This window comes from Hakea prostrata, chromosome 1 (genome assembly GCF_041222555.1).
Source record: "Hakea prostrata isolate BN-2017 chromosome 1, UWA_Hpros_2, whole genome shotgun sequence".
NCBI classification, from domain to species: Eukaryota; Viridiplantae; Streptophyta; class Magnoliopsida; order Proteales; family Proteaceae; genus Hakea; species Hakea prostrata.
Genome location: NC_142600.1, coordinates 21,421,045 through 21,434,534, shown reverse-complemented (window position 1 = coordinate 21,434,534; position 13,490 = coordinate 21,421,045). Strand labels below are relative to the sequence as shown.

The 13,490-nt window shown below is 41.7% G+C and overlaps 1 protein-coding gene across 1 annotated transcript in view; it reads left to right on the top strand.

Annotated features, from left to right (window-relative positions):
- The window catches only part of LOC149028239 (polyadenylation and cleavage factor homolog 4-like), a 38,932-nt gene that overhangs the window by 19,969 nt on the left and 5,473 nt on the right, over window positions 1–13,490 (top strand). The gene's annotated exons all lie outside the window — the stretch shown is intronic.

Below are 13,490 nucleotides of genomic sequence, written 5' to 3'. Positions count from 1 at the left end.
TGGGCAATCGCATTTTGACACAAAGGATACCGATTGGGTTTGGAGAGTTTTAATGGTGACCCGTTCGAAATTTTCAATTCTCTCCACAGCCTTGAGAACCCTTTTTAAAATTTCAGAATCATCAAGCTCTTCACCCTACTTCAGTTCTTCAACCCCTTCTGCGATTTCCCTGCTGACTCCTTGAATCTTAATTTCCCTTTTATTTCCACTTTCAAAGCCTTTCTCTATCTGTAGTTCTGCCAACATCACACTTTTTCCTTTCAATTTGATTTTTTGTTTTTGTTTTTCAGAAATAACCACTTCTGAGAGATCACGACCTGCATCATCAATTTCCTTTCCTTCTTCTAAGCCTTTTCCTTCATCTGAGACCTTACCCTCCCCCTCTAAAACTGGCTGCACTTCCTTCGACCATGGTTGCGCTTCCTTCGAGACACTGTTCCCATCACTCTTCTCGTCGCGTAGGTCGCCAGGGAAGGTCCCTTCACCGGTTTTTTTTAACAACGCAGGGCTCTTGTCCCCTGTGTTAAAATTTGTTATTTCTTTCTCTTTTTTGATACGACACATAGCTTTCTCCATATTCTCCATATTCTCTTGTCCCTTGAGTTTCTGTTTATAACCCTTCTCATCCTTTTCATGACTTCTGGTTCCCATCTTTGTCGCGCCTTTATGAAGATAAAGATTTTCTTGACTTTCTTGATTTTTTCCTTGATTTTTTCCCAGTGTAACCGTTTCCATATTTGTAGGATCGCCCTCCCGTCGGTTGCCATCGGCATCTAGCTTCACAGACCAACGGCTCCCTGTTCCGGATCTTCTCACCAGCAAAGGAAGAGTAAGAAGATCCTCCAGCGTTTTTGTAGAAAGCAATCGGCCTTTCCCATACCGAATTGGAGGCGTAACGAGGTTCCTGTAAATCTTCTCCACTGTTCCCGCTGTAGAGTTACCTGCAGCACCGAAAAAAGAGCATCTACCAGCCGAGTGTGTTATCTTCCCACAATTTTCGCAAACATCAGCACTTTGTATTTTACCTGGACATGCACCCTTTCGTCTCCTCTACTTTTAATTTGAGCGAAAAACTTCACCGGATGAATTAGATTTATCATAACCTTCACCCTTGCTGAACCCTCCGGTAGATTCATACCTTCTACTTCTAGTTGAACGTCTATCACCTTTCCCAGTTCGCTTGCTGCTCTCAAAATCAGCCCATACTCGAAGCAGTCGTACCTTATTCCTTGTAACTGAACCCAGACAGGGAGCGGAGGTCCGGCATCACCTCTCGCCTCTGGGAAGGGCTTTAAAGCCAGCTGCAACACCCCCTTCCTAACCCACCAAGGAGCTCTCGATATTACCTTGTTTCTATCATTCTCCATCGCAAAAATTGCTCTGAAACTGTCCCTGCCATGAAGAGAAATGTCTATGACTCCTATCGGCACCCATAACTCCATCAGATACCTGCAAACCTCTGAGATAGGTTCAGGTTTGTCCCCGAGAATCTTCCCGAATATCATTCTTGAAGCCGTGCTTCGTTGCATAACCTGAGAAGGACTCGACTCCTTCAAGGCCTTAAACGATGCATTTCCCCTGTGTTCTTCGATGAACCGAGATCGGTTGCTCCCTTCCATGCCGAGGTTATGCCCCACAGGTGGGTTGTGCAGAGAACGGTGACCTCTGACTTTCATATTTCTGCCTAGGTGCACCATTGGAACTCAGATCCAGGTGAGATGGAGATTGGGAGAGGAAAGCCAAAAGAGGCAAGAGACCAAAACAAGCAGTCACGGTTGCACCAGGAAAGGAAACAGGGATTGTGTGTAAAGGCCTCAAAACGAGCCGACAAACAGCACTTTGAAAGATCTGGGTAAGTATATCCTGGCTTCATACTGCTATTCTGCAGAAAACTTTCGGCTGAAGAAGTTAATGCCCTGCAGAAGAACTTTGAAAACCAGAAAAAAATACCAGAAGATTTAATATGGTCGTTAGTAGTCACTGTAGCTGAAAGGCATCATTAGGGGCCATCAGAGGCTCAATCAGTTCTTCTTCCGAAATTCTCAACCCAGCAGCGTGTGTGTATGTGTGTTACCTTACCCTTCTGGGATCTCCGTTACTGACATTCCCTAGCCACTGTCTAGCTCATAAGGGCCAGAGACAGAAAAGCAGGGAGGGGATATTGAGCCTGGTAAATCAAGGAAAGCAGAGAGAAACAGGGGATATAGAAAGGAAAGCTCATTTTGTATGATGTTGGTTTGATGACTGGTACTTGCTTCTAAATTATTCACCACAAGTGTGGAAAAGTCTGGGAGATTGAAGATTCTTATTTCTTATCAGCTGAAGTCATCAGTTCAAAGACTACTTTTATAGGAGGATTAATATTGTGCATTTGTTCATATCCTCGTCAACAATTTTATATGAAGATGATGTATTTATTTAGCCTACAACAACCTGATGTTGTCTGGGTCCCATTAACCCATACTGCTATCTGGTTTAGAGTAACTTATACTGCCCGTTTGATCTGTGATAACCTGTATTGCCTATATCGTTTGTAATAGAAGAGGATCACCTAAGAACTATTCTGCTGTAGGATCAATGGTAGGTTGCGGAAGAATATCAAAATAGCAACAAACTTCACATTTAGTAACTCAGAAAATAAGACCAGCCAGCAGAATGGTGCCCAGTCCTGAGTGAGTGTAGTTGGTAGTGAGAAGGAACTTTGTTGAAAGTCTCACCCCCCCCCCCCCCCCCCCCCACAGAGATTGCCCCACCCCCCCCCCCCCCCAACCCCCGCCGTTTTTTTTTCTTTCCCCCAACAAAAAAAAAAATTGGAAACTGTTAGGTACCTGAATGAGGTTACTTAACAAGGTGGAATAACTCAAGAAGAAAAACGAGACTTTGAATAAAAGTTGAATAAGAAACAATATAATCTACCAGCAGTAGGTGATTCCTACGGCTACCCAAGAGCAATGGCTCTCACATAAACTTCTCTCTATATCCTTTCTACTCATCCTCCCCCCTATTTATAGCAATTACATTCCTATCGAATTAATTAACAAAATCAGCCTACTTCGAGTAGGACTCTTCAAAAGAAACCTAACTGTAATGTAACTCTAACCTAGATGTATTATGACTCTTGACTCTCTAAATCTAATTCTAATAACCTTAACGCAGAAGGACTCTTCATGCTTCAAATTTGCCAGTCGCCTGAATGCACTAGGACTCTGCTGAAAACGACAGGACTCTCTTCACTCTTCAAACTGTCAATCGTTTCCTTGGGAGTGCTTTCCTTGTCGAATATAGACTCTTGATATCAGGGGCTTATCAATACTCCCCTCCAAAAGTTTCACCTTGTCCTCGAGGTGAAAATCTGGAAAGTGGGGCTGTATTTCAGCATAAGATTCCCAAGTATTTTCACAAGGCGGCAGTCCTTTCCATTGAATCAAAACCTCCAGCAACCCTTGAGTAGAGAAACGAATGTTGAGCAAGGCTTCGGGTGTGAGCTGCAACTCGCCATTTTCCTGCAAACAAGTTGGAAGCGGCTGCGGCTTAATGTGCTGCCCCGTGCGCCTTCAACGTGAAGCGTGAAACACCGGGTGGATCCGTGAATCATCGGGTAAACGTAGACGATAGGCGGCTGGTCCCACCGGCTCAATGATCCGGTACGGCCCATAGTAGCGATGGTGAGTTTCTCATTGGGCCGTTTGGCGAGTTTCGAGAGCGATAAGGTTGTAGCTTAAGAAAAACTTCATCCCCCACTTGATAATGCACTTCCTACGCTTTGAATCCGCGGAATTGCACATCCTATCTTGGGCCACCCGCAGATTTGTTTTGAGATCCTCCAACACCTGATTGCGCTTTCGGAGGAACACATCAACCTCATCCACTTTAGATCGACCATCCTCCCAACACGAAGAGAGGGGGGTCTCGTCCATACACAACCCGAAAGGGAGTCATTTTTGTGGCTGAATGAAACGTCGTATTGAACCAATATTCGGCCCACGGTAACCAATTAATCCAGTCCTTTGGTTGGCGAGCGCAAAAACATCGTAGGTAAATTTCAAGGCTGCGATTTACCACCTCTGTTTGACCATCCGTTTGAGGATGGTAGGCACTCTGAACTTGAGGTTGGTACCCGCTAATTTAAAAAGCTCCATCCAAAAATTACTAAGGAAGACATGATCTCGATCGGAGACGATGGTTCGAGGGAACCCATGCAAGCGGATAACCTCCTTGCTGAGCGAGATAGCCACATCCTTGGCGGAATAAGGGTGTGAAAGAGCGATGAAATGCGCGTACTTGGATAGCCGGTCAACTACAACAAGCACGGTATCTCCACTCTTAGTCCCGGGTAACCCACCAATAAAATCCATGCTAATGTCTTCCCAATGCGATCTGGATTGGTAGTGGTTGAAGGAGTCCTGGGTTTCTGGCTTGATATTTACTCGCCACAAGCATCACAACTAGCCACAAATTCGGGACAGCACCTTCATTCCTACCCGGTATACCACAGTGCTAATCCTTGTAAGTCCTCAAAACCCGAATGCCCACCGAATGGGGTAGAATGATACTCGAAAGTAATTTGGGAATTAATGGTGACCCATCGGGGATGACTAACCGATTCTTATAGAGTAAGGTGCCCTTTTGAGCGGTAGTGTGTCTGATCCCTTCGGGCTTGACGATCTTCGGTAGCTCCGGCGTGTCCCTGTATCTAGTCCCTCACTTTCTGCCAGTTCTTGTTGTCATCAATAAAGCTGCTTATCATCCTGCGACCTTCGCGAGGCTCTCCCTTTGTTTTCCTACCGACGATACATATCTCAAATCAAATCCCAAAAGTTTCAAGACCCACTTTTGTTGATCGGTGCCCTGCTGTTCCCATATTTCGACTTTTCGATCCGTTCGTACTTTGAAATGTCTCCCCATCAAGTAATGCGCCATTTTTGAATGGCAAGTACTATTGCCATTAGTTCTTTCTCTCAGACTTGGTTTTCGCAGGACAACACTTGGCTCCGGTAGGCAATGGGATGGCCCTCTTGCATCAACCGCACCCGCCCAAAACCTGAAGCATCGTCTCTACAAAACTCTTTCGTGAAATCGCGTCCCTCTAGCGTTGTCTGCTGTCTTGGGGCATTCCCGCCGTTGCCTCGTTCCCCCCGAATGCATCTTTCTTCAATAAGTTTGTGAGTGGAGCGGCAATTTTACCATATTTCGGCATCTGCGTAATACCCGGTTAATCCTAAAAACCCTCGCAAGGCTTTAAGATTCAGTTCCACTCCACCATGCACTTAATCTTCCGTGGGTCCCGTGACTCCGTCTTTAGATATGATATGTCCTAATACTCCGTGTACAACCCCAAACATGCATTTTTTCGTTGACTCAGGTGGTCTGTGTAGAGTATAGGTGGTTCCAATGCCACATGTTCCTCCATGGTCTTGCTATACACCAAAATATCGTCAGAACACCAAAATATTTTCCAAGTGTTCTCAAATACCTCTGCATTAGTGATTGAATGTGGCTGGAGCATTCGAGAGCCCAACGGCATCACCAACTCGTAATGCCCATTATGTGTCGAAAACCGTCTTTTCTTCATCACCTTCCGTCATTCTATTTGGTGGTATCCTGCTTTCAAATCAGCTTGGTAAACACCGTGGCTCCGCCTAGCTCATCCAACTTCTCTTGCATGGAAACTTGTCGCTGTGAGTTTATTCCACTAGTCCCCGCGCCATCCCCATCCTTCTTTCGCCCGTCTTGTGGGTAAGGACTCACACTAGGTCGTACCAATCCTGCTGTTACATTTCTGTACCATCTTTCACCTCGTTCTTTTGAGAATGTGTAACGATAGGGTCTATTAGTGGGTTCTCCTCTCCTACCTTCTTGGTCTTGCTTCCTTCTTGGCGGCTTCTTGGTTCACAAATAATTCGTCTTAATAAATTGACACTGCTTTGTACTCTCTTGTACCTCTATATCATCTCCGACGGATCTCTGGTTGTAGCCTATATCCATCACCCCGCTTGCCTTTCCCTCTTCTGTTGTTTCTAATCCTTTCCCCATTTTTTCCTCTCCCCCCTCGCTCTTTCTCCGCCTTCTCTCTTCCCCTGTTCTCCCTTCTCGCCCAGATTATATCTGCTCCCAAATTAGGTAAAAATTTTCCCCTCCCCCTAGCTTCTCTCCTCCCCTCCTTTGCTATCTCCCATCCCCAGCACCTGAATTTTGTTTTCTGGATTTCCATCCCCGGCTCCCCAACTCTTGCCTTTCGTTGCTCCCATCATCTGTGACTTCTGCCATTTATTTGTCCGTTTTTCTGTGTGTGGTGATCTCCCCACCAAAGAGGTATGCAGATTCCTCTCCCCCTCCTATCTCTCTTGATCACTCCTTCCGCTGCTGCCTTCCTATCTCTCTTCCCCTTAGTTCTTCGGGCTCTCCTTTGGGTTGGGCCGTCCCCAACTCCCCTTTGTCCTTTTATCTTTGTTTCTTCCGTAACCCTGCTCCCTCCCCTCCTTTTCTCTTGTGAGCTTCCTTATTTGGTTTGGCCCTCCTTAGCTTTGTTCATTCCGTTCCCTCCTTTGGTTCCTTTATATTGTGTTGGTGGGCTGGTTTACCTGGTTAGTTTTCTTTTTCCAGGTTTCTTATTTTCCCACTCCATTTTTGTCCTCCACCTTGGGCCTCCTTTTTGGCCCAAATTGGTGGCCCAAATAATCACTTCGCCCTTCTTCTTCTTTCCCCCCCCCTTCATCCATTCTCCATCTCCGCTCCCTCCTCTAATTTCTCCCCTTCTCTATATGCTCCGTTCCACTTTCTTGTGTTTCTCTTCTTGAGTCTTCCTGTCTGGTTAATCGATGATCATTGATTCTTTCGTTTCTCCTGATGACAATGCGCTTTCTCCTTCCATCCTATCTCCCTTCACTTCTTCTTTCTCTTCTCCTTTGTCTCGTACCTTTCGCTCTCTCCATCCCTCGGATCTTCCCCGTAATTGCATCTCGTGTCTGGAGAGTCTCTTTTCTCTTCTTTCCTTGTCTGTTCTACTCCTCTTCTGTCCCTCCCTTGTTGCTCTCTCTTTTTCCTTCATACATGACCTTAATTCATCTCTAACTCTCTTCCTTTTCTCCTTTCTCTATGTTTTGTGCTGGAGTCCCACTTGACCTTGAATCTCTTTCACATACTTTCCAATTCCTCTCCCTCTGCTCCATTCCTCTTGCCTTCCCCTAGAATCTGCTCTCTTTTTTACCGAATGAGGTTACTTAACAAGGTGGAATAACTCAAGAAGAAAAACGAGACTTTGAATAAAAGTTGAATAAGAAACAATATAATCTACCAGCGTAGGTGATTCCTACGGCTACCCAAGAGCAATGGCTCTCACATAAACTTCTCTCTATATCCTTTCTACTCATCCTCCCCCCTATTTATAGCAATTACATTCCTATCGAATTAATTAACAAAATCAGCCTACTTCGAGTAGGACTCTTCAAAAGAAACCTAACTGTAATGTAACTCTAACCTAGATGTATTATGACTCTTGACTCTCTAAATCTAATTCTAATAACCTTAACGCGAAGGACTCTTCATGCTTCAAATTTGCCCGTCGCTGAATGCACTAGGACTCGCTGAAAACGACAGGACTCTCTTCACTCTTCAAACTGTCAATCGTTTCCTTGGGAGTGCTTTCCTTGTCGAATATAGACTCTTGATAGGGGGGGGGGGGAGGAAAAAAAAAAAAAAAGAAGAAAAAAAAACAAAAAACAAAAAAAAAAAAAATTTGGATCCCCCCCCTCCCCCCCCCCCCGCGCCCCGCGCCCCCCCCGCCCTTTTTTTTATAAGAAAAACCCGACCCACAAGGGGGGGGGGCGCACACCCCGCCCGACCGCAAAGGAAAAGAGAGTGCGTTCTTCTTTTTTTCCCCCTCCAAAAAGATTTTTGGGGGGCCCCCCCCCCCCCCGCCCCGTGGGGGGCTTTTTGGGGGGTTGGTGGGGCGACATTTCTTTTTTTTTTTTTCATTTTTTTGGGGGATTCTATGTTAGTAACCTATACTGTTTATCTTTTCTACAGCCCTGAAATTGTCTAGTCTAACTGTGGTAACCTATACTGTTTATCTTCTCTACAAGCCTGAAATTCTCTAGTCTAACTGTGGTAACCTTGACTGTCTACCTAGCATTGTTTTTTTTATCTGAGATGTCTGTTTGTTGGTTTATCTCTGCCTTTGTTGAGCAGAATACTATTTGGTACCTGCTTTTCTTGGGAAGGGCTTTCGATGTAGATGTTGGATGTTGCACTTTTTATCTTTCTTTGAGAAGATGAGATTATCACTGGCCTTCTCCTGAACTGGCTGTTAATGTTCACTATTGCCTATTTTGCTTGTTGCTGATTGGATTTGTTTGACATGATGGTTATCAATATTGATGCTGCTGAAGATTTTTGAGCTTAAGTTGATAATTGATATTGCTACATAACTGATGGTTGTCTCTCCCTCTGTGCTAATTGGCATTTGCAACTATTCAAGACTGTTGTCACTTTTAATATCTATTCTTATTGGTCCACATTTGAGCCTGCTTTTGATAGATGTATGCTCCAGCTTGAAAGGGGGGTGGGGCATTGTTTAGACGTGTACCACAATAGGGGTGGTGTCCTTAACATGGTAGTTGTGTAACTTATGTTTAGCGTAGGCTAGAATTACTTTATTATTTTAAATCTTTGTTTCCTATTATTGCTAGGAATATTTCTCTTTCCTGTTTTTGCAATGCTTCTGGCCCTTGCTCTCTTGTGGCTTGTGCACACACATACATAATGGAGTGAGGAAGCTAAACCCATCGGCTGCTGTTTTTAGTGCAATCCCATTCTTTGTTCAATTGATCTAACTTCTCTTGTTTCTCTCACTACTTGCTGGTACTGTTTATTGATCTTGGGTTTGTTACTTAGTAAGTTTGGAAATGGCAACAATATGGGTATGGATATGTAGGGAATTAAACAGCTAGATGGCAGTTATACCTATACAAAAACGTGGCAGAATTACATTATGTATGGCAATGATACATATGTGTTTAACATGAATTTGATACGGTTGTTCTGTAAACAATAATACGGACCTATATAACAGGTATTCACAACCTAATAAACAAAATAATAGTAGTCTCTGGCAGATTCTGCGGAGTATTATAATGTGCTAGCAGCTAAGAACAACAGTTACAAGACTCGCGGTGCAGCCAACAGTAACATGACAGAATTGCGACTTGATCCAACAAGTTGACTGAGAAGCAGCTTTTGTTCAAATCAATATTTGCAACAATGTTTAACAGCCTGTACCACTTCTGGTGGGTACTGATGATGAGTACAAATGTTAGAAGATAATTGTTTATGTAAAATTAAAATAACTGCAAGCGCACGGTATCGTGTAGCTAACGGGTCGATCTCAAAGAGATATGCCACTTTAGAATTAACCTCTTAATGATAATGCGAGAGTGCAATGGTTCAAAGATTTTAACTTATTAATTAAATTAAACGAGCAGTCCTAATCCATACATCTAATGCAATCGAATTGAGACGAAAAATAAAGCAAACATAACCAACGCATAATTAATAAAAGGCAGAAAAAAAATGCGAACAATAATAAATAAAAATAAAAGGGAAGTGATCAGAGTGTCAGCTCTGGATCTAGGGAAGGGGAGTATAAATATAATGACTTTGACCGTGGACCCTTTGCCGTAGCTTACAATCCACCGATCGGGGGAACGAATATTAGAGAAAAAAAAATTGCAGAAAGGAAATAATCAAAGCAATAAAAGGAAAAGGAAAACCTTAACCAAAGAGAGGCACGACTTTATGCATCTCTGATCAAGGACCCAGGGGAAGGGAGAACAATAAATAAGTGCTGAAAGTAAATTGCAGAAAGTAAATAATAGAGTAATAAAAGGAAAAGGGAAACCTTAGCCAAAGAGAGGCACGACTGTAGGCATCTCTGATCAAGGACCCAGGGGAAGGGAGAACAAAAAATAAATGCTGAAAGTAAATCCTAAATTAAGAATATGGAGGGGTAGATAGAAGCGGGAATGGAGGGGGGAGAGAAGATTATTGAAGAATGTTACTCGCATCTTTGAACTTCAAATAATAAAAAAGAATTGAACAAACGATTTGAATATCAACCAACCCTAACAACCAGATCTAGATCTAGAATGATCTTAGATCTGCAATTGCTAGACCTAGAGAAAAACGAATCTTGAAACTTGAACTTGAACTTGAACTTGAACTTGAAATTGCATTACATTACATAGAAAAATTAAACCTAAACATTCAATCTAGAAATTAGAATCTCACGAAAGCAAGCAAAGAAAACTAGAGAAAGCCTAAATAAACTAAAGAGAAAAGAAATAGTGCTTCTACTAAGCTCTAAAACACATTCTCCCTTGATGGAGTATGCTCTCCTTTTATAGAGTTTACATGGGATATGAATTTTGATAGAATTTGAATCATAATCGGAGTTCCTATCTGACTTAACCAATTAGGGTTTTGGCGTACTAATCGGACTGACTTAGAGAGATCAAATGCACAATTCCACCGTTGGATTTGAGGATCAAGAAGTCCTGAAGCTCTCCTCCAAAAAGCATCTCGATCGGACACCGGATGACCGTTCGATGAAGGGCTTGATCGAAATTGAACAGAGACATTCAAAAACGGGGTTTTTCCCTCTTCCTTCTCTTAATATAATTCTTTTTCCTCTTTTTTTTCTTTGATAAAGTCCCAAATAGGAAATAAGATATTGAAGTATGCAAGGACTCTTTTCTCCATTTGGACTCTCTCAATAATATCTTTGTAGATTTGATTGATAATTTGTAATCTCAGCTGTAGATCAAATTTGCCTTTTTTATCTCTTAAATACTTCGGAGTTGGCCCATAATCACACCTCTAGTCCATCATGCTCCAGATTAGGCCTATTTTCGCATTTGAGAATTTGAATGGACCTCTTGACGTGTAAAATTGCATGATTCATACCAAAAACTCCAAATATTTGCTTAAATCTTGAAAAGTCCAAAAATCTGCAAAAACAACATAAAACCCAAGGTAGCTCCACTCTAAGTGTGTAAAGTGCATGCTTTATGCCCTAAGATTTCACACATAAATGTGCTCATCAATAGCAATGGCACAAAGGGGATGTGAAGCTTCCTTTTTTGCTGGGACTGATGTGGCAAAGCTCAAGCCATAGGTTCTCATGGTTCTACTAAATTTCTGACATTGCAACAGGATTTGCACGTATAAGAACTAATTGAAGAAGTAAAATAGAAAACACCCACCTTTACTAATTAGAAGAACACTAAGGCTGCCGCTGAATTTGGAAAATACCCATCTCTCCTCTCTCTCATATATATTAGATGGAATGATACAAGCAAAGGCTTGTCCTCTGTCTTTAACGTACCCAAAGATGAGATTGATTATTTTCAATTGAGTAAGACAAAAATATATAATGATGTAGATGAATCCCTATGAGGAGAAACACTCATCTGATAAATTCAGGGAAAAGGATGAAAACAGAGGGAATATAATGACCATAGGAAAACCTAAGAAAAAAACCAATAATTTCCTGGCCTTGATTGCATTGCATCTCACAATCCCATCACCAATAGACGACTAATTGTCAAGCCAAAGAAGATGGAGAAGAGATCAACAGCTGCAACAAGCTGATTCCGGTGGACGAGATCATCAGAGATAGAGAAGAAGGATGAGAGATCCATCAGCAGCATTTTTTTTTTGGGGGGGGGGGGGTGAAACCATGAAAGTCGGTGGCTCGAGAAGATGAAGAAGTTGAAATTAAATTTCCCTTCAAGTTTTATGTTTTTTTTTACCGTTTAACAAAAATTCCCTTACTAAAAGAATTCTTGGCAAACAATTTGCATTTAATACGAGTTAAAAATCAGTTATCACAGAAAGCAAACATTTAACGTTTTATATGGTAGTGTGCAGCAATAGAATGTACTATTGAAAAAAAACGTCCGGATACAGCAAAAAAACACATTAAATAAGCATTCTTAATAAGTTTTGTCGCAGGAGTAACTAAGACCCAATGTTTTTATGCCAAAAAGATCAAATCAAATAGTTCGTCATTCACTTAGGAGATTAATGGGAAGATTTAGTATGTAAGAAGGATCATAATATGGTTTTTATAGACTTAAACCTTATGATTTGAGTCTTTAGAGAATTAGCTTGGCAATTATTAGAGGAAAAAAGTGTGTTTCAGTAAATATATGGAAAAAAATATACATATAATGGTGTAGTTACTAGTTGGGGGACAAGGTAGTAAATTTTCTATTTTGTTTGGATTATATCAAGGATCTGCTTTAAGTTCATTTTTATTTAGACTAATCACAGATGAGTTGACTAGAGGTTTTCAAGAACAAACCCCGATGTGTATGCGTTTTGTTGATGATATTGTTTTGGTGGATGAAACAAGAGATGGGACTGAACTACTGAAGTAAAGTTGGAATTATGGAGATCAACTTTGGAATTGAAGTGTTTTAAGATTAGTAGAACAAAAACAGATTACATGTGCAATTTTAGTAATAATAGGATCGGAAGTGAGGTGACAATTGATGAGAGACACCACAAGGTGAAACTTCTAGTCACCTCAGTTAATCATATATGAAGAAGGAGAAATAGAGGATGATATTGCACAAGAATAAAAGGATGGGTGAACTGGAGCTTGCATTTGGGGTGTTGTGTTGTCAGTCTATTCACTTAAAACTTCAGGAAATTATATGGAGCAATTATACAGTCAACAATTGAATGTTTAGCAGTGACTAAACATCATACAAAGTTAATGTAGACGAGATAATGATGGTGGAATTGGATGTGGTTAAGCTGAAAAAGATAAACATGGAATCCACAAATTTGAGTCAATATAAGAGTAGCTTGTAAACAGGATAAAAGTTCTGAGGACTTCGATTGAGGTCGCACGGACATGTGCAATGGAGGCTTGTCAATGCCCCAGTGCTGAGGGGTGATTTGACTCAGATTGAAAGGAGCTAAAGGAGTCAAGGATAAGCCTAAAATGTCTCTGGGATAAGTTGTGAGGAAGTCTTGCATCGCGTAGAATGAGTGACAAGTATTACTTTAAAAAGAGCTGTTGGAGAAGAAAAAATCCATGAAGGTGACCCCAGTTAGCTGGGAAGTCACTGATTTGAGTTGATTGAAAACTGGGTATTTCTGATATAACTTTTTTATTCTTTTGTGTCATTATGTTTGCTATTATATTTGTCAAGTCAAGCTAGATGGAGAGTCTAACAAACCAATTGATCGGTACTACCTAGCTTTTGGTCCAGTCTGGAGCTGTGAATTCTGATGAGATCTAAGCCTGCGATGCATAATAATGTTGTGCCAAAACTTCTGATGATTTCTCTGCTGGGGATGTAGCATAGCTATATGTGAATACTGTTGGTAGTGGAAGGCCATGGAGAGATTGTTATGGTTTATGCAATGCTTAATTATGATTGTTGCAATGCTTTGTATATTTTCTACCTGACAATAACTGA